The sequence below is a fragment of the Thalassophryne amazonica genome, chromosome 13 (assembly GCF_902500255.1).
Source record: "Thalassophryne amazonica chromosome 13, fThaAma1.1, whole genome shotgun sequence".
NCBI lineage: Eukaryota > Metazoa > Chordata > Actinopteri > Batrachoidiformes > Batrachoididae > Thalassophryne > Thalassophryne amazonica.
The window spans coordinates 20,566,407-20,588,255 of NC_047115.1; positions in this window are offsets into that span (position 1 = coordinate 20,566,407).

The following is a 21,849-nucleotide window of genomic DNA, read 5'->3' on the forward strand; positions in this document are numbered from 1 at the left end:
TGTCCTGATTGCTATAATGCTACTTTTACCACAGATTTCACCCTATTTCGGGTCCTGATTGGGTATATGATTTATTTTATTTTATTTATTTTTTCTTCTTGGTAATGGGAGTCAGGCTTTGACTATATGGACTCATGTAAGATCAGATTTGAAAGTTTTATGAAATTATACAATTTTAAATAGATGAACACTGTCCTACTTCGTAGATTTTGTAAAACCTTATGTACCACCTTGTGCTCTATGTTCTCAGAATGCAGGATTACTGTGTGTTTCTATGGTAAAGAAATAGTCTGTGGGCCACAAAGCTTTATCTTTCCATACATCTTTTATCTTCTGTGGAATGCTTTGCTCATTGGGATCAGACAATCAGATCCAACTGAATTGTGTGCCGAATAAATTCATTCATTCATTCAATTGAATTTTTTAAACCCAGAGTAAAAGACACATCTGTTCTCTGACTTATAATTTATCACTGTTTTTTATGTAATTTGACTTGCAGAATTTGCTAATGTGATAGATTTCAAATTATGTACATACATTTTAGGTTTTCTTCTGTGTTATAATTGTTTTTATTGTTTGTGCTGTGTTTTGTGTTTAATATTTATTATTTTAAGTATGGTATGTGCAGTTGTAAAAGGAGAATTCCAGCAAATTACAACCTAGTGTTGTCGGAGGTCATTTTTTTCACTCTTGACAAAAATGTAATCAATGCATTACTTATTTATAAGGAAAACATCACATTAGCTAGCAGAAGCTCTCCATGGAGTCAATAAAAATTGAGTAGGGCATGTCTCAAAAAACAAGCTTGTCATTGTCAGTCATCTTTCATTCACTCAGGAGAGAACCCGGTCAACCACAGACTAGAGGCTAAGGTAAGACTAACTGCATCATCAGCTGTGTTAAGAAGTTTATTTACATTTAGTGACATAAATGCACATTTAGCTCATTGTTGAAACAGCCTGTGGAATTAGGCAATTCTAACAACATTTTCTACTGTTCTTTTTACCCAATATGATAATATTAATTAGCCAGTTAGGTTCTGCTTGCTACACAGTGTTATATAATGCAGTAATTAAATACATTTTTGTCTTGAGTGCAAAGATTTACATTTTAAAAGAGTTAAGGTTGTAATTTGACATAATTCTTTATTATTAAAACACTTTGAACAGTATATTTTGTATTAAAAACTAGTATAGAAATGCAGCACACACACACACACACACACATGCATGCATGTACATATGGTATTTATTTACCATATATACCTAAAATCAACAAAAAGCTCAGGAATTAGTAAAAAAAAAAAAAAAAAAACTACATTGTGTTTATTAACTGGCTTTAATAAATAATTATTTGTTTATGAAGATTATTGACACCAACAAATTTTCATAAACTTTTTAAAGCATTAATAACCTCTTTAATGGTTTTCTTGTGTTGTCTTATTTATCAGCTGTTAAAAAATGGGATTCCTAAAATCTGTTTACATGCATTTGTTCTTCAGCAGAAGGGTGACACTTATTTCCACACTGAAAACAAACAAACAAATAAACAAAACCTCTGTGTCCTATTAATGTGCATACAAGTCTAATGGTATCTAGCATAGCCAGCTGTTAATATCAGTTATATAAGTTGTTTGTCAAACAATAATGCTATATTTGAATTTTGCACATGTCCCTCCATGAGATACCTGCAAGTCCTTTGTCAGATTCTAAACACAACCAAGTTTTTAAGACTCCAAAGGAGCGATCACAGGATGACTTCCATTCCGACCCAAGTCAGTTTGTCTGATCTAGCAACAGAAACTGAGCAGGCTTGGTTTGGTGAAGGGTCATGCACAGTTTAAATCAGGTTTACAATTAATTACTTTTTTTTTGCAGCATGGTCATATGAATTCCCAGAGTTCACGGCAATATACAGTAACATACCGTTTAAATGTAAAACACGACATTGCTGTATGCTTTTTCTGTATACAAGGTCTGTTAGAAAAGTATAGGACCTTTTTATTTTTTGCAATAACCTTATGGATTTGAATCACGTGTGATTGCATCAGCCAAGCTTGAACCTTCGTGCGCATGCATGAGTTTTCTCACGCCTGTCGGTTGCGTCATTCGCCTGTGAGCACGCTTTGTGGGAGGAGTGGTCCAGCCCCCTCGGCGGATTTTCATTGTCAGGAAAATGGCCGAGCGACTGCCGCTTTGCTACATCAACATTTTTTCAGAAAATGTGAGAGACAGCCAGGTGGAAACCATTCGGAAACTTCAGATGGCTTTCGGTGAAGATCTTATGGGCATCACACAGATTAAGGAGCATTACAACCGGATTAAAGACGGCCCACAGAGGCTGAGGGCGCGCCGCGCTTCGAGCAGCCATTGACAGGCTGAAACGACCAGATCATTTCCAAAGTGAAGGCTGTGTTGATCCGGGACGTCATCTGACTACCAGAGAAATGGCAAGAGAGGTGGACATAGCACTTTTTCAGCACATTACACTGTTACAGGAGATTTTGTAATGAAAGACGTGCGGCGGAATTGCGCGTCAGGACGGAGCCGCTAATGGCGCAGAACAAAAAGCACCTCCGTGTTGGAAGTTTCACGGGACATGCCCAGCTCTTCCACCATTCGGAAGATTCAGACGGCTTTGGGTGGCTTTTCAGTCGAGTGAGTATCCGAGAAATTGTTGAAGAGCTGGGCATGTCACAACATGTCCTGTAAGACCAACACGGAGGTGCTTTCGTTCCGCGCCATTAGCGGCTCCGTGGCGAATTCCTCCTCTCCTGTTTTCATGACAAAATCTCCTTTAACAGTGGAATGTGCAGGGAAAGTGCTATGTCCACCTTTTCTGCCATTTCTCTGGTAGTCAGACGATGTCCTGGATCAACACAGCATTCAGTTTGGAAATGATCTGGTCGTTTCAGCCTGTCATTCGCCATCCGCCATTGTGCGGCATCTTTAAAGTAGACCTGCATTGAAATAAATGCAGTCAGATCTTTGGACCAAAAAATGACATTTACACATAAGATCCTTATGAATGTAGTAAAGTAAATCTGCAAGCCCAGATCTGTCATTCAACGGAGAAATCTTCATTTGAAAATGACAAATTTACAGCTAACATTTAGCCCTCCGCAAATTGTCCCTCTCATCATGGACGCTGCCAAGACGTCAGGGACAAGACCCTCTCCCAGCATGCATTGCACGCGCCAACTGTAATTTGTGGATTTACGTCAGTTTGCATCTGCACCTTTTTCTTGTCTTTATACGGAAGGATCTACTTTTTAAAACTTCATATTGTCTTGCAGTATGCTTGGTGAGTACGCATTTCTTTTATTTGTGCTTGAAAATTATTTTTGTGGACTTTTTCATACGCCCGTTTGATTGAGTGGTGTCGCATTGAAAATCTACTGTCTTTCACCTCCGGTGTACCGTCGCGGGCTACGGGGCGAGATCCGCAAAGAATTCAAGTCATTAAAAATATATAAACCTCTCTCAGCAGCCACGGAGCTCTGTGGCTCCGATTACCGAGACGTGCGGCGCTGCGGATTTTGCAGCAAGAAGTCTGTCCTTGCGAGCAACAGGTGTCACCACGCACACTGCATTAAAACGGCGAGCGTAGTCTCTAGACTTGTGCCAAGTTGGCTGCAACTCCATTCAGTAGACAGAGAGGTGGTGCTGGCTGCACAGCAGACACGGGGGTGTGAGTGCCGCGGCGGAATTTAATGAACGCATGCACTCGGTAAGCGTATTGGGGGCAGTGAGAGCGAGGCGTCGGGGAATAATGTCGCCCGCTGTCGATGTCGCCGATGATCTGATCCCCGGATCTGAGCAAGCAGAGCTGTATCTCACATTCATTGCAGCTTACTTTTGGATGTTGAAACCAGCATGTGTATAACAGTAACATTACTAAGAGATAAAATCAATTTCAATGCGAGATTGGACTGAAGGCGGGAACGCGTCGTCTTGTCACTGACGTCATGGAAATGATCCGGATGTAAAAACTGTTTTCACAGAGGGCTAAATGTTAGCTGCAAATTTGTCATTTTTAAACAAATATTTCTCCGCTGAATTACAAATTTGGGCTTACAGATTTACTTTACTGCATTCACAAGGGTCTTATAAATACATATCAGCTATTTCTTTTCTGAAAACTGACCACATTTATTTCAATGCAGGTCTCCTTTAAACCAGCTGTAACACTCCTTAATCTGTGTGATGCCCATAAAATTGTCCCTAAAAGCCATCTGAATTTTCCAAATGGTGTCCACCTGGCTGTCTCTCACAGTTTCTGGAAAAATTTGATGCAGCGCTGCTCCAGCCGTTCAGACATTTTCCTCACAATGAAAATCCGACGAGGGGGGAGGACCAGTGCTCACTCAAAGCGTGCTCACAGGCAAATGATGCAACCGACAGGCGTGAAAAAACTCACGCATGCGCACGAAGGTTCAAGCTTGGCTGATGCCATCACACGTGATTCAAATCCACAAGGTTATTGCAAAAAATAAAAAGGTCCGATACTTTTCTAACAGACCTCGTATTTTATATGTTTGCTACAGTGAACATCAGGTTCACATGTTCAGCATGTGTCCAACTGATATCATTTTCCCATGTATCTAATTGGGAGAAAGAAACTTGTGTTTGTGAGTTAATTTTGAAATTGGTATCAAATGAAGGAACGATGAAGAGAATGAGTAGAAGTAGCTGTAAAGTTCACCTTGATGGTCTGATTTTGAAAACAGAAATCCTGTTGTTGATCTGTATTAGAACGACCCCATTAACTCATGAACAATTTACACCATTTTCTAAAAGGTGGACATATCCAGAGGACTCATATCCGGGTAAGACATACAGTAAATACATAGATATTATTACATCCGCCAAGGATGTAATAAAATCATTGGTGTTTATTTATTTGTCTGTCTGTTAGCAGAATTATGTCAAAACTACTCTAAAGATTTTGACAAAATTTTCACCACAAATAGGTATTTGGCCATGGAAGACTCCATTCCGTTTTAGAGGTGATCCGGACCCAGATTCTGGATCAAAATTTCACTTTATGTAGACTTTGAAGGATTATGTAAAAAAATAAACCCTACTTCACGGATTCTTACCAACTTTCACCATAGAGAGATATTAGGCCATGGAAGACTCCATTCAGTTTTGGAGGGGATCCAAATCCTGGATCAAAATTTCACTTTATATAGGCTTTGAAGGATTACATAAAAAAAAACCTACTTCACAGATTCTCACCATATTTGCACCACAGATAGCTATTAGGCCATGGAAAATTCCACTGAATTTTTGAAGTGATCCAGACCTGGACTGGTGGACATCAGAAAACTTGGATTGCTCGTTTTACTGTTTTTCTTCTAAAGCAGAGAAATGAAGCCTTCACAGTAATTCTGCTGTCTTACCATGGGGTATTTTAAGCTTTCTGCTGCTCTGTGAAACAAAATGAAACACTGAGAAGAAGCAGCATGATGTTACCTTTCAAGACTAAAAATCCATACTTAAGGTTTGTGTTGAATTTGACCAAATGCAAAATATTACCATGGTTATTAAACTCTTTGTGCCTTGCCACCCTTTGGAAGCTACACCCCACCACCACACATACACAAACATATTAAATAATATACTTACTTATTTTTAATAAGAGTCAGGTGTTGATATGCAAGTGGTCCTGATGAGCACGAACAAAACAGTGTGCTGGAGTTGGAATGTTCTAAGAACTGTATCCGTCGTTGTGCTAATCCTAAACAAAATATGTATTCAGTAAAAGGATTAGGGCAACCAGTGTCATCAAAGAAACCACTTCCCAGCACCAAAGGTAATTTGTAACCTTAGCAACTGCTTGTGGAAATGAATGGGGGATTAGGATTGGCTGCAGCCAACAGTGTCCTCGGAGTCAAAATAAACTTCTCACACGCACACTCACCAACAGACTAAACAGCAGGCGTGTATGAACTCAAGCAGATAAGAGGCAGGACAAAGTTATGCACATGAACAAATGTAAAATAAATGTTTAAATTAGAGGGGTACTCAATCGAGTGTATAACTTTACTGAGACACAATCGACCCTCCAACCATTTCAAGCCCATCTGACCCACCTCCTGACTGAAGCATCACTTTTAACAGAAACATGTTGTTGTTCCAGATATAACTGCACTAACAGCTGTTAAAAATGTCTTGCATCCACCCCTGAATCCACCTTTAACACCTTTTTAATTGTTGGTTCTTTCTTGGTTGTCGTCCCACCCCTTCACCAAGTTCCATAACAATCAGATAAACTTTTTTTTTTTTTTTTTTTTGCATAATTCTGATCGCTGCCAACCAACCAATCAATCAACCAACAACCAACCAAAGAAACAAACATAACCTCCTCAGCAGAATTGTAAAACCCAAAAGAAAGTTCGATGGAGCCTCCTACATACTCATTTCTCTCAACTAAAAAACATTAGCAGCAGAGGCAGCACCTCGAGGTTCAAACAAACATCAGCAAACGTCTTCCTTGTGAAAAATTATTTTAATTTTTTAAACATACTCAAGATTTGCACTATGACATCATCTGACATTGTTATCTAATGATGACTAAAAAACAATAAAATTGCACATAAAAACTGTTTGTGTTCAGCATTGAAAGTACAAAGACGACCATTACAGGAATGGACCATTTTCCCATTTCTCTTTGCAGCACCTCTCAAGCTCCATCAGGTTGGATGGGGAGCGTCGGTGCACAGCCATTTTCAAATCTCGCCAGAGATTTCAATCAGGTTCAGGTCTGGGCTCTGGCTTGGGGACTCAAGGACATTCACAGAGTTGTCCTGAAGCCACTCCTTTGATATCTTGGCTGTGTGCTTAGGGTCATTGTCAGGTTGAAAGATGAACCATCACTCCAGTCTGAGGTCAAGAGCGCTCTGGAGCAGGTTTTCATCCAGGATGTCTCTGTATATTGCTGCATTCATCTTTCCCACAATCCTGACTAGTCTCCCAGTTCCTGCCAGTGAAAAACATCCCCACACCATGATGCTGCCACCATCATGCTTCACTGTAGGGATGGTGCCTGGTTTCCTCCAAACATGACATGTGGTATTCACACCGAAGAGTTCAATCTTTGTCTCATCAGACCAGAGAATTTTGTTTCTCATGGTCAGAGTCCATCATGTGCCTTTTGGCAAACTCCAGGTGGGCTGCCATGTACCTTTCACTAAGGAGTGGGTTCTGTCTGGCCACTCTACCATACAGGGCTGATTGGTGGATTGCTGCAGAGATGGTTATCCTTCTGGAAGTTTCTCCTCTCCTCACAGAAGAATGCTGGAGCTCTGACAGAGTGACCATCGGGTTCTTGGTCACCTCCCTGACTAAGGCCTGCGATTGCTGTGTTTAGACGGGCAGCCAGCTCTAGGAAGAGTCCTGGTGGATCCAGACTTCTTCCATTTATGGATGATAGAGGCCACCTTGCTCATTGGGACCTTCAAAGCAGCAAAAATGTTTCTGTACCCTTCTCCGGATTTGCGCCTCAAGATAACCCTGTCTCGTAGGTCTACAGACAATTCCTTTGACTTCATGCTTGGTTTGTGCTCTGACATGCACTGTCAGCTGTGGGACCTTATATGTAGACAGGTGTGTTTCTTTCAAATCATATCCGGTCAACTGAATTTACCCCAGGTGGACTCCAATTAAGCTGTAGAAACATCTCAAGGATGATCAGTGGAAACAGGATGCACCTGAGTTCATTTTTGAGCTTCATAGCAAAGGCTGTGAATACTTCCCGTATGTACATGGGATATCTTACTTCTTGTTGTTATTTTTTTAAATAAATTTGCAAAAATCTAAAAAAAAAACAACAACAAGCAAAAAAATCTTTTTTGGTGTCTTTATAGGGTATTGTGTGTAGAATTTTGAGGAAAAAAATATTTTCATCCATTTTGGAATAAGGCTGTAACATAGCAAATTTGGAAAATGATGCATTGTGAATACTTTCCAGATGCACTGTATATATAAATTCCGTAGTGACAGGAAAGGCCTGGACCCCAGCAACAACAGTGACACAGGCCAAATCTGCTGTTCTACACCGTGATGTGGTCGGTCACGTCCAACAAGGAAGAGGCGGCCTTGGCCTTGGAACAGTGACGCCTCTCTGGGGAAAGAGATCTCCAGTAGAACGTCGAACCTTGGTGGTAGAGGAGTTGTACCCTGCCTCACGCCTTGGTACTGCTGGGATGGGCTCCAGCCCCCCGTCACCCTTAATTGGTGTAAGTGGTTGAAGATGAATGAGTGACAGTGTGACTTCATATTGTGATGTCTTTTCGACTTCATAATAATGTCCCTCATACCAAATAAACACAAGTATTTGTTGATCAATATGAGTTTTTGATCAAGCCTTGAGCTACCAAGGCAGGAGATATATTCTGGGAAAAATGTTTTGATTATATATTTTTTTCTTTTTGGATTTGTTTGCTTGATTCAGAGCTTTGACTAAACAGGTCCAAAAGTGAATTATCTGGATGGACCCAAGCAGAGGTGTCAAGTAACGAAGTACAAATACTTCGTTACTGTACTTAAGTACACTTTTTAGGTATCTATACTTTACTCCATTACTTATTTTTCTGCCTACTTCTGACTTCTAGTCATTACATTTTCACACAAGTATCTGTACTTTCTATTCCTTACATTTTTAAAACAAACAGCCTCGTTACTTTTGGCTTCAGTTTAATGTTCATATATATATATTTCACGTCATGTGCGCCTGTAATCAACTTTTCTGCAGCACGGCTTTGCTGTGAACCGTGAACCAATCGAAGCAGTAGTTCGCAGATTGAAGCAATGCTACGACCATTGCTTCGTTTATTCTTTCTTTCTTTCGCTTAATTTTCCCCCGCTAAAACCCTAAAGAGCATACTTATGTGAGTATTATTTACCTTTTCTATGTTAAACTGACCTGTTATGGTCTTCTGAAACAGTTGATGTATTTTATAACTTAAAAACGGGAGCGATGCTAACGCGTTAGCATGTCTATGGCATTTTCAATGTTAAAACTTAGCATTATGCAGTTGCAGCTCTCATCACGTTCGAGTGCATTTGTTTTCAAATTGTAATATTTCTTAAATTTATTTTTGTTTATATATTAATAATCTAATGATTATTATATACAATTCTAGAGAAAGAGGCAAAAAGAACCTGAATGGAAACACAACAGAAAATATAAAAGCAACTAACAATGAACATACGTAAATAAATACATACATAAATAAATGAGTGTTTCCTGTGAACACCTAGTGATTCTTATACCTCCACTTCATCCCTGTCTTATTTAATGAGTTTGTTTCGGTCAAACCATATTTTCATTGTGTTAATTTCTTCAGTGATTTCCTCCAGAACTATCTGCCAAACTAGAAAACTGCTACATCCTAGTAAGAGCAGAATACTACTGGAATGAATTTGAATAAGGAAAGTTGTGTTTTTTTGTTGTTTTTTTTTCCCCCTTCACTAAATGGATGCTGCACTCACTGCAGTTTATTGTCTGGAATAGTCCCAGATTGCATTTCAGAGCTTCTAGAATTGAAACATTTTTGTGCAGGTGGTGTTGGGGGTAATTTTGGGTTTTGGGTCTTGGGCCACATGTAGAACGAATCAGTTTTTAAATTAAGCTTTCAATTCATATAGTGGCATCTACCTTTTTTTTTTTTAAAAGGTTACTTTATACTTTTATACTTTAAGTAGGTTTTGGAGCACATACTTTTTCACTTTTACTTGAGTAAAGAGGTCAAGTTGATACTTCAACTTTTACCAGAGTGTTTTTAAACTGCAGTATCTATACTTCTACTTAAGTAACAAATGTGTGTACTTTTGACACCACTGGACCCAAGTAATATTCTAACCAAGTTTGAAGAAAATCCAGGCAAGTATTTTTTTTTTAATAGTTGTTTTGTTCACACACACACAAGCAGTGATGCAAAAACTGAATCACACCAGTTATTCTAATTAGGAGTCGGTACCAAGCTCAGTAATTTTCAGGGTACTCACCTAGTGACTTTGATACTGCCAAGTACCAGTCCACAGTAAATCATTTGTTGCAAAATATGTAAGCCAGAGCACGTCTAGGTTAGAGGAAGAAAGAGAGCAAGAGTGACTATTTTTTGTACTGTGTTCTCTCAATTCAACTCAACCTTTATTTCTAAAGCACATTTAAAAATTACAGCAATCAACCAAACTGCTGTATATATAAAAAACAAAACATGGGCACCAAGTTACCCCAATCATAAATAAATAAATTAAAAACAACAATAAAATTGCAACATGTAATAAAACAAATAAAAGACAAGATCAAATAAAGAGTAAAAAAGTAGTAAGAAACAGAGATGCAATCGCTCATTAATAAAGTTATTGATACAGAGGACTTAGTTTTTCCACAACCATCATTAAATTCCAAGCATGGAAAAACAACTGCCACTGCCACTGGTGGTGGAAGACCAAATACAGCAGGCGTGTATGAACCCTATAAAAAAATACTATATAAAAAATGCAGACATAGAAAACCACTGAAATGCAAAAGCAGGGTCTGGTGTTTAAATAATCACTCATGTCTGACTGCAGAATCTCGCTGGAGACGTTTCAAATAGCTAATTGCTTAAGCATGTGGAAATGACAACAGCTTAACCTTCTTCTCATCAGCTCCTTCTTAATCCCTCTATCATTGAGCACCTTGCTGTACATGCAGTCTGTCTCTCACTCTGTGTGACTCATCGGCTTCCTTCTCTCACTTCTTCATACCTCCTTACTTTCTGTCACTCCCACTGAAAGTCTGCTGAAGCTATTAAAGCGGCAGCAAATGGCTCCTCTGGTGACATTTGCTGACATTCAAGGAAGTGCATTTATCAGTGTACTACAGTTCACCTTGGTGAATGAAATCCATTTGTGGTGCTGTGATGGCCTGGTGGCCCCTCTCTCTCTCTTTTCCATTCTGTCTCTCTCTCTCCATCCCTGTCCCTAAATGAATGCCTGGTGTACGAGAAAATGGCAAGGTGGCGCACAGCATCACAGCTGCTCTCAAATGTCATGCTGAAGAAAAAAAAAATTTTTAATGGGCTAAGTGTAGCCTTTCCAGCCCTAACTTGTCAGGTAATCAGAAATATCTCCTTTTCTCTCATCCTCCTTATTGAAGCTTTTCCTCCTTTATCAGCTCCCCGGGGCCGTGACACACCACTAATTACCTGTTATACAAATCGGAGAGTGAGACGGCACGGAAAAAGTTAGACGGCTTTTAAGACGGATGGATATCACGTCCTCCTCCACCTCAGCGCCTACTTTCAGACAGCCTGCATATTTTTAGCCAGGCTTTATATATTTTCTTTAATTCAGCCGAGGCCGAACTGCGGATTCACCTGGAACGTGACACCTCTCTTTATCTGTGGCTGATTTTCACATAAGTAAAGGGATTTCTTTCCGAGCACCTGCAGAAACTGGAGTTAAACCACTTGTCAAGAACATTTACAGCGTGACAAAGCAAGACAAACAATTCAGAGTGCAAACAAATCCTTTGAAACCATATAAGCCACAGCCAAGTGTTTCTTGAACGTTTAATGAAACGTTTAAGGGTACTCAGAGAGCACAGACCTTTGTTCTAGACCCAGCAATCCTCTGTTTCCCTCCAAACTACAATAATACGGAAATCAACAAGAGATGTTATTGAAATATTAATTTAAAAAAAAAACATGTCCTGGATCTGACAGACAGACAAAGATCAGGAGTATCACTTGCATTGTGAAGGAGTGTCAGCAACAGCCTTTAGGCCATTAACATGTTTGTTTGGGTATGATCTAGGTGCCAAAGGCATACTCACAGGCTAGCAATGCTTCGCACGCATGGTGCATGGGTCAACCTGTAACCTGCAGGTTGGGCAAGTGCACATAAGCATGATCATGGAGAAACTGGGGAGAGCTGACATTTGTCGTTTGGTATGCTCATGTATTTTGAGTCAAGAATGAATGCCGCAAAAACGGATGCTGATAAGACTAATATTTTTGGAGAAATTGGTGATATCAGGTAACAATATTGATATCACCATTAATCAGTCCCTGGGAACCAGATAAGCTCTGAACAAAGGAAATATCTCAGCCTTGACAGCTGTAAAACATAACATCAGCTAAATGTGCCAAATAATAAATACATCCATCCATCCATTTTCTTCCGCGTTATCCGGAGTCGGGTTGCGGGGGCAGCAGCTCAAGCAAAGCCGCCCAGACCTCCCGATCCACACACATCTCCCCAGCTCCTCCGGGGGAACCCCCGAAGCGTTCCCAAGCCAGCCGAAAGACGTAGTCCCTCCAGCGTGTCCTGGGTCTTCCCCGGGGCCTCCTCCCAATGGGATGTGCCCGGAACACCTCTCTAGCGAGGCGTCCAGGGGGCATCCGGAAAAGATGCCCGAGCCACCTCAGCTGACTCCTTTCGATGTGGAGGAGCAGCAGCTCGACTCTGAGCTCCTCCTGAGTGACCGAGCTCCTCACCCTATCTCTAAGGGAGCGCCCAGCCACCCTGCGGAGGAAACTCATCTCGGCCGCTTGTACTCGCGATCTCGTTCTTTCGGTCATGAGGCAAATCTCGTGACCATAGGTGAGGGCCGGAACGTAGATCGATCGGTAAATCGAGAGCTTTGCCCCCCTGCTCAGCTCTGTCTTCACCACGACGGTCTGATACAGTACCACATCACTGCAGACGCTGCACCGATCTCGCGCTCCATCGGTCCCTCGCTCATGAACAAGATCCCGATATACTTAAACTCCTCCACTTGAGGCAAGGACACTCCACCAGCCTGAAGAGGGTAAGGCAACCTTTTCTGGTCGATAACCATGGCCTCGGATTTGGAGGTGCTGATTTCATCTCGGATGCAAATTGCCCCAATACATATAAATACAATTATTCACAAAACTTCCTCATTTTAATTTCCTGCACTTTCAGTTAAAATCACTACAGAAACTTTGCATAATTTATTACCACCCTTGAAAAATGTTATAAGCTCTACCCAATCTAGAACCAGTGGATCCCCACGGGCAACACGCTAGTGTGTGTGTGTGTGGTGTGTATATATATATATACATACACACGAGGTCTGTTAGAAAAGTATCCGACCTTTTTATTTTTTCACAAGCCTAATGGATTTGAATCACGTGTGCTTGCATGAGCCAACCTTGAACCTTCGTGCACATACGTGAATTTTTTCATGCCTGTCGATTGCGTCATTTGCTTGTAAGCAGCCTTTGTGTGAGGATGGGTGTAGTCTCTCGTTTTTTCTTTGCAAGGAAATGGCGGACATGTTGTGACATGCCCAGTTCTTCCACAATTTCTCGGATAGTCACACGACTGAAAAGCCACCGAAAGCCACCTGAATCTTCCGAATGGTGGAAGAGGTGGGCATGTCACAACTTGTCCTGTGAGACTTCAACACGGTGGCGCTTTTGCTCCGCCATCAGCTTCGTGCCCAAGCCATCGGCATGAATTTCGCTACACCTCTTTTCATGGCAAAATTTCTGTCACAGTGGAATGTGCCGAAAAAGTGCTGATGTCCCCCTCTTCCGCAATTTCTCGGATAGTCACACGACGGTCCCGCATCACCACGGCGTTCACTTTGGAAATGATCTGGTCATTTCAGCATGTTGATGGCCGACCGGAGCATGGCTCGCTCTCCACCGTTGTGCGGCCGTCTTTAAACCAGTTGTACTGCTCCTTAATCTGTGTGATGCCCATAGGATCGTCACCGAAAGCCGTCTGAATAATCCGAATGGTTTCCACCTGGCTGTTACCCAGTTTCTGGCAAAATTTGATGCAGTCGAGCTGCTTCAGTCGTTCCGCCATTTCCTTGCAAAGAAAAAATGACGAGAGATTACACCCATCCTCATACAAAGACTGCATACAAGCAAATGACACAATCGACAGGCGTGAAAAAAATTCACGCATGCGTACAAAGGTTCAAGGTTGGCTCATGCAAGCACACGTGATTCAAATCCATCAGGTTTTTGAAAAAAATAAAAAGGTCGGATACTTTTGTAACAGACCTCGTACACACACACACACATATATATGAACAGTGTGAAAGTCCAAGAAACACAGTGAAGATCTAAGAAGGAGAATTGGAAATAAGTTGTGAAGGTTTCTTGGTGCTATTTCTAAACAACTGCAGATTCCTAAATCATCAGTTCAAACAATTGTACATAGGTACAAGTTAGTCAGATGTGTCAGCACCTTGCCAAGGTCTACAAACCCAATTCCAATGAAGTTGGGACGTTATGTGAAATGTAAATAAAAACAAAACCCTCTTCAACCTATATTTAATTGAATACATCACAAAGACAAGATATTTAATCTTCAAACTGATAGACTTTTTTGTTTTTGTACAAATATTTGCTCATTTTGAAATGGATGCCTGCAACACATTTCAAAAAAGCTGGTACAGGGGCAACAAAAGACTGGAAAAGTTGATGAATGCTCAAAGAACACCTGTTTGGAACACTGCACAGGTAAACAGGTTAATTGGAAACAGGCGAGTTTCATGATTGGGTATAAAAGGAGCATCCCCAAAAGGCTCAGCCATTCACAAGCAAAGATGGGGTGAGAATCACCACTTTGTGAACAACTGTATGAAAAAATAGTTCAACAGTTTAAGAACAATATTTCTCAACGTTCATTTGCAAGGAAATTAGGGATTCTGTTATCTACAGTCCATAATCAGCGAATCATATCTGTCTGAGAGATGCCTTTCAGTGATGATTGGTGAGTTCACCTCGTCTACTGTCCCCCTGTCTTGCAGAGTTCCCCAAGGTTCTATTCTTTGGCCCATCCTTTTCTCTTTATACATGCTCCCTCTTGGTTTAATTTTTATGCGGACGACTCCCAAATTTATCTGCCCTTTAAGAAAAATGACAAGAGCATCCTGATGCCCTTACTAGAGTGTCTAAAGGACATCAAGGCATGGATGGCTTTTAATTTTTTAAATTTAAATGAAGAAAAAAACCAAGGTTATGGTGTTTGGACCCAGTTGAGCCTGTGGTGTCTCTTCTATAGAACTGGGCTCCCTGCACCCATATGTAAAACCCATTGTCACAAACATTGGTGTTAAAATGGACAGTGATTTTAAACTTGATAAACAGATAAACTCAGTAGTTAAAAACAGTTTTTATCATCTGAGGCTTATCTAAAATTAAATCTGTCATATCTTTTAATGATTTTGAGTGTTTGATTCATGCTTTTATCTCGACCTGTTTGGACTACTGTAATGCACTGTATGCTGCCCTTTGGGCCTGTCGGTACCTTGCAATTGTCTCTGGAGTCCTCTGAGATAACATATCCCAGATGGCCTCCTTCAGTCAGATGGCTTCTCTGACCACCAGTGTCCACCATGGTGTTCGAGGGTTGCCACACCTTGAGGCACTGAAGACCTTCAGGCCACAGCTCCCCACTGCAGCTTCAGCAATGGAAGCTTTGAACATTGTCCATTCTGTTTCAATCCCCCAACCTCCACAGGGACGCTAGAAAAGCTCCGCCGGAGGTGTGAGTTGAAGATCTGTCAAACAATGGGCTCCTCTAGACGTTCCCAGTTCACCCGCACTATCCGTTTGGGCTTAACAGGTCTGTCCAAAGTCCTCCCCCACCCTCTGATCCAACTCACTACCAGATGGTGATCAGTTGACAGCTCTGCCCCTCTCTTCACCAGAGTGTCCAGAGCATGCGGCCTCAGATCAGATGATACGATCACAAAATCGATCATCGATCTTTGGCTTAGGGTGCTCTGGCACCATGTACACTTTTGAGCATCCTTATGTTTGAACATGGTGTTCGTTATGGACAGTCTGTGACTAGCACAGAAGTCCAATAACAAACGACCGTTTGGGTTTAGATCGGGGAGGCCGCTCCTCTCAATTACACCTCTCCAGGTGTCTCTGTCATTGCCCATGTGTGAGTTGAAGTCCCCCAGTAGAACAATGGAGTCGCCCACCGGAGCCCCATACAGGACTCCATTCAGGGACTCGAGGAAGGCTGAATACTCTAAACTGCTGTTTGGTGCATACGCACAAACAACAGTCAGAATTTTTCCCCCGCCACTCGAAGGTGACCCTCTCATCTACCATTGTAAACTCCAAAGTAGCGGTGCTCATCCAGAGACTTGTGAGTATCCCCACACCCGCCCGGCGCCTCACACCCGCCCGGCGCCTCACACCCCAGGCAACTCCAGAGAGCAGTAGTTAGGTCTAGTTTCTTTTCACCTTAGACGGCTTGCTAAGGTGAAGCCTTTTCTCGCACATCAGCACTTAATCCATGCCTTCATTACCTCTCGGCTGGATTACTGTAATGCACTTTATTTTGGAGTTAGCCAGTCCTCCCTTGCACTCTCTCCAGTTAGATCAGAATGCTGTCGCTCATCTGCTAACTGGAGTACGAAAGAGGGAGCACATTACACTGATACTGGCCTCCCTCCACTGGCTGCTGTGCACTTTAGAGTTCATTTTACGACCCTTTTAATTGTTTTTAAATCTTTAAATGGCCTCACCCTGCTCTATCTTTCTGAGCTACTTCACCCCTATGCCTCTGCACGGTGCCTCCGGTCAGATGATCAGCTGTGCCTTGAGGTACCGAGGTCCAAGCGAATGCTCAGAGGGGATCGAGTATTTTCTGGTGAAGCTCCAAACCATTGCACATTAGGCAGGCCTTTTCACTGTCTGTTTTTAAAACCAATCTTAAAACCCACTTTTATTTACTGGCTTTTAACACAATATGAGACTTCGCTCTGTTTTAGTTGTTTGTTTGTTTATTGCTGTTTTTATTGCTGTTGGGTTGCTTTGTGGTTTTTATGACCTTCATGTACAGTAGAGCATGACACGGGAGTGGATTTTCACTTCCGTCCCATCCTGCTCCCAGAAAAAAAATCCCATCCTGTCCCAGTCCTGGACTGGAGTAAAAAAATAAATGCCATCCCTTCCCACTCCTGTAAAGATGACTCCCAATCCCATCCCGCTCCCACTCAAAATCAGTCCCACTCCCATCCAACTCCCATATGTCTCGCGCCGTGATGATCAATCAGGGACTGAATATGTAGTGACGTGGAGATGTCTGGAGTTTGAAGATGTGAACATGTCCTGTATCTGGTAGCAGCCTGTGAGCAGGACTTATGTCTCTTTTGTCCTTTATTTCACAATTATGACAGAGTTTTTGGAGCGAGCAGCAGCCCTGCAGCAGCAGGAGCAGAGTTTCTTTTTCTTTTTATGTTACGTGCGCGCACAAGCGAATGGAGATTATTTTACTTATTAACTACACAGATGTATAATAGAACAAATGGTGACTGGTTTCTAAACACAATTATGACAGCGATTTTCGTGGAAGAGCGAGCTGCAGCAAGCAGCGGAGTTTCTTTTTTTTTTGTTTACATGTGCGCGCGTGAACGGGACAGTTGGTCCTCAGACTGGGTCCTGCAGAGGCGGAAGGACCACTGAAAGCAGCCGTCCTCCAGACGCAGCTCCTGCAGCAAATAATGATACTCTCTGTATTGGGAGCTTTTCACAACTCGCTCCGTGTGATCAAGGTCCATCATGTTAACTTGACTGACAACTGCAGCTGGCGAGGGGAATGGAAGCTCCTCCTATTTGATGACGCACCGGGGTGAATTTTCACAGCAAAAGCAGAGCGACACACCGGGCGAAGGAGGCGAGTCCGTCGCCACACGACCTCCGCGAATTTGTAGCGTCTGATCGTGCCCGGTGTGAACGCGGCATTAAATAGATGAAAATCATCATCTATTTTTGGCATTCCCGCTCCTGCCCACTCCCGTTCATTTTTATTCCCGTCCCATCCCAATCACGGGATTGATAAATTTTGACTCCCATCCCGCGGGAATCCCGCAGGAATCACGTGACCCACGGGAATTCCCGAAAAGTGTCATCCTCTAATGTACAGCACTTTGTTTCAGTTTTTGGCTGTTCGAAAGTGCTCTGTAAATAAAGTTGAGTTGAGTTGAATTGAGTTGAGAGAAGAATAAGGTCCAACAGCTATCAAGAAGAGTGGTTCTGGAGCCGAGGCTGTGCGTGGAGGTGAGGCCCACCAGATCTAACTGGTATCTCTGCCTCCCGCATAAGCTCCAGCTCCTTCTCCCACAGCAAGGTGACGTTCCACACCCCCAGAGCTAGCCCCTGCCGCCTGGGTCTAGTCTACCAAGGCCTGCGACTTTCACTGCCACACATGGGACAGTGCACCTGACACCACCAGTTCCCCCTGCAGGTGGTGAGCCCACAGGGTGGAGATGGAAGGTCCATGTTGCCTTTTCAGGTTGTGCCCGACTGGGCTCCACGGAAAGCCCAGCCACCAGGTGCTTGCTGATGTGCCCTCCATTCAGGCCTGGCTCCAGACAGGGGCCCCGGACTTCCTCCAGGCCGTGTCACATTTCCTCTGCCTCGTTCTGTCATGGTGTCTTGTGAACCATTCTTAGTCTGGCCTCTCACTTGAGACCAATTTGCCACGGGAAACCCTACCAAGAGCACAAAGGCTCCAGACAACACAACTCTCAGGTTCATAGAGGTACACAAACCTCTCCACCACAATAAGGTGATGGTTCCTCTCTGGGAGCCATCACCTCCAAACTAACATGGAGGTCATCTGTTCAGTGGATGAAGTAGCGGACATACTGAAACAGAGTTCTCGAAGAGGAACCATCACCTTATTGTGACAACAAATTACCTTACAGTAATTTGTTGTCACTGTCTTTATTTTATTGTTGTTTTTTCACATCTCCTTTGAGTGTCTTCATATCAGTGTATGCATTATACTACACCCCTTACTGTCAATCACCTGAGTCCCTCAGGGAGAAAAGAAAATCTCTGCCAGGACTAATCTTAAAAAGAAAAAAAAAAAAAAAACTCAAGCACAGCTTGAATGCTTGCTTGTTATGTCAGCCTCAGTCATGAACCTCATGCTCATTTATTTGTCAGTATTATGTAGTAAATCATAGTGACCACCAATTGTTTGTTTGGAAGCTAACTTGAGACTTGACTTGGGACTTGCAGATTGGTGCCTTGAGAATGACTTGACAGTGACTATGTCCCACCTCTGTTGCTTCCTGATCAAATGTTGATGTTAGCATTTGACATTGAGGATTCTGAAAATCTTTTTGCTCTAAAGTTGAAATTTTCAGCCAAGAAATTCTGACTTCCTGCTTTGATCAGAAAACAGTGTAAAACTCTGAACTACAATGACGCGAGCTGCCTAATTATTTTGAGGCTTCAGTGTTAGAGGATCTGACTGAAGGGTTGCCGGTTTGACCTCTGGACTGACTAAACTGGTGTGGAGTCAGGTTGTACACCAACCGATGGGTCTGAGGAATATCTCAGTTACTGCTATGTGCCTTTGACCAATGACCCAGAATCTCTGACTGAGTCCTTGGTTTGCTGTATGCCAGTGTCTGCAGGTGGCTGCCAGACTGCAGACTGGTGACAAGATTACCACCTGATCACTGGAAAAACTTGCCACCCAAATCTGAACCATGAAGGTGGAGACTGGTGCAGCATTAAGGTGTTTTCAAGACAATGCAGCAACACAACCTGATGTGACAGCAATTACCACACCCTCATTAGTGCCACTGAGGTGCTCTTTAGCAAAGAAGGCCATGAATCCCTATGATGAGTTGTGCAATGCTCTCACAACAGCTGCTCTAGATACAGTATAAGAAAGCTTCAAAACATCTTGAGTTTTCTCAGCATTTTTTAAACAGTGCAAACAAACTGAAACAAAATGAAAGTTCACATAGGACACAAAGTTTAAAATTAGAGAAAAGCCTTGTTATTTAAATTCTAAAAACTACCAAAAATGATTTTCTCTGTTTTTCCCAGCTCCCATTGTTATGGAGATTATTTGTTTTTTCTCAAATAAAATCACTTTTTACTGGCATATCCTGTTTTTGTTGATGGGCTTTGCACTCACATAGCATTGCAATGTTTACGCGTGCGTGTTGTGATTAAAATGCTAATGCGGTGAGGTGCTGCTCTTGAAGGTGCTTTGTGCATGGACAATAGTCCAGGTCAGAGCGCTGAGCCGGGCACAAGAAGGCTGATTGTGGGACAGATGTGGAGGCCAGAGGCAACTGTGCATAATTCACGCACACACTCACTGCTTCCCCACAGGTATGTGAACACATAAAGTAAAAAAGTCAGTTCAGTAGCATGGTGTAATGTTATTTTCCTCAAGGCAAATTGTTAAGAACAAGTTGTAGAACGAACACATAACGGGAAGTGACATGATAAAAATAAAGAAATCATTTAGACAGATCTTGAGATGCACAGTGAGAGATGCTCAAGGGTGGCACACTGAGGGATGGCGTTCCTCGGGGATGCGTTCCTACACTGTTCAATGCTAGCACAGACTGGGTGTTGGGTAGGTTTGTTGAAACCAAGGATTTGGGTGCCTTTTTTGTCGCAGAGAGGTTTACTGATCTAGATTCTGTGGACGATACTGTGATCTTTGCTGAATGCCCTGGTTACAGCACTTGAGAAGCTGAGTGATGAATCAGAGTATGTATAAGGGTTTGCAATTCTCCTGAATCAAAACAAAGACCTGGGCTTTCAGTGGCTCAGTGTCAAACTTGCAGAGACACTCATTGATCTTGGCAGTGGCGTTCATATCGCCGAGCCCTTGACCTCTGAAGTTGAGAGATGCTTCAGAAGACCTTATGTCATGAGGTCACTTGGACAGAGGTGTTTAGCAATGCAGATATCTTTGCAGGAGAATGAAGGTCCAAGTCTTCAGTGGTGCTTTCTGTCTTACTGTATGGTTGAGAGACTTAGACTGTAACCAGTGACCTGGTATTTGTCACTTCAGAGGATTCTTAGGTACTGCTGAAATGACGTTGTATCAAACACGCAGTTACTTCAGGAGACTCAGATGAGGACTATCACTTGCATGGTGAGGGAGTGTCAGCTATGACATTTTGGCCATGTGGTGCATGTCTTCGTGTATGATCCAGCACACAGGTGTCCCAGGGTTTATGACCCTCGTAGCTGATAAGGCCAAGAGGACGCCCACATTTCACCTAGCTGTGTGTCAGATAGATGTTTACTTTCAAGAGGTGAGGATGGATTAGTTATTTGTCTGGATCAATGTCATCCAGAATCCAAAGTGGTTCCATGGTGTGGTAGATGTGGTGACACGCAGCACCACAGTGTGGTCCTCGACCTGATCTGATGTAAAGTAAATCCAAGACATTAAGATTTGCAAATGTTCATGTATCCATGTATCCTCTGTGTTGCCTAAAGAAAACGGTTTGTCAAAGTGATGATTTGTATTAAAGATAATCATTATAGGGTGATTCTTAGACTACGGGCACTTATGTCCTTTGATCATATTGTATGAAAAACAGAAAAAAGGGGAAATTTCACACTTTTATAGTTATCTTTACAATAAAAGTGTGTTAAGAAATTTGTTCTAGTAGTCTGATGACTTTTTCACCTTTTTTCAGCATCATTATATGCAAATATTGCCGTTTTGTGCTTGTCCCACACCCAGACTTTTGATCTTCAATGATAAAAATGAATGGTAAAGAAACATTTTTTGTAATGTTTTAAAATATCTCTGAATAAAATATCAGTAAAATAATCAAAACATAATTGGGGTATTCAATGTCATACAACTGTTGTGATTTTTTTTAAACAAAATGTAGTTGTCCCACACTATTGCCGTAATTTCCACCACAACACTGTAATGTCCCTTTAAACAGTTTGTATGAAAGATTGTTTGGGTAGTTTCTATGGAGATAAACAGTGACATCAGAGCACATGTATATAGTGCCAAATCACAACAAACAGTTGCCCCAAGTCGCTTTATATTGTAAGGC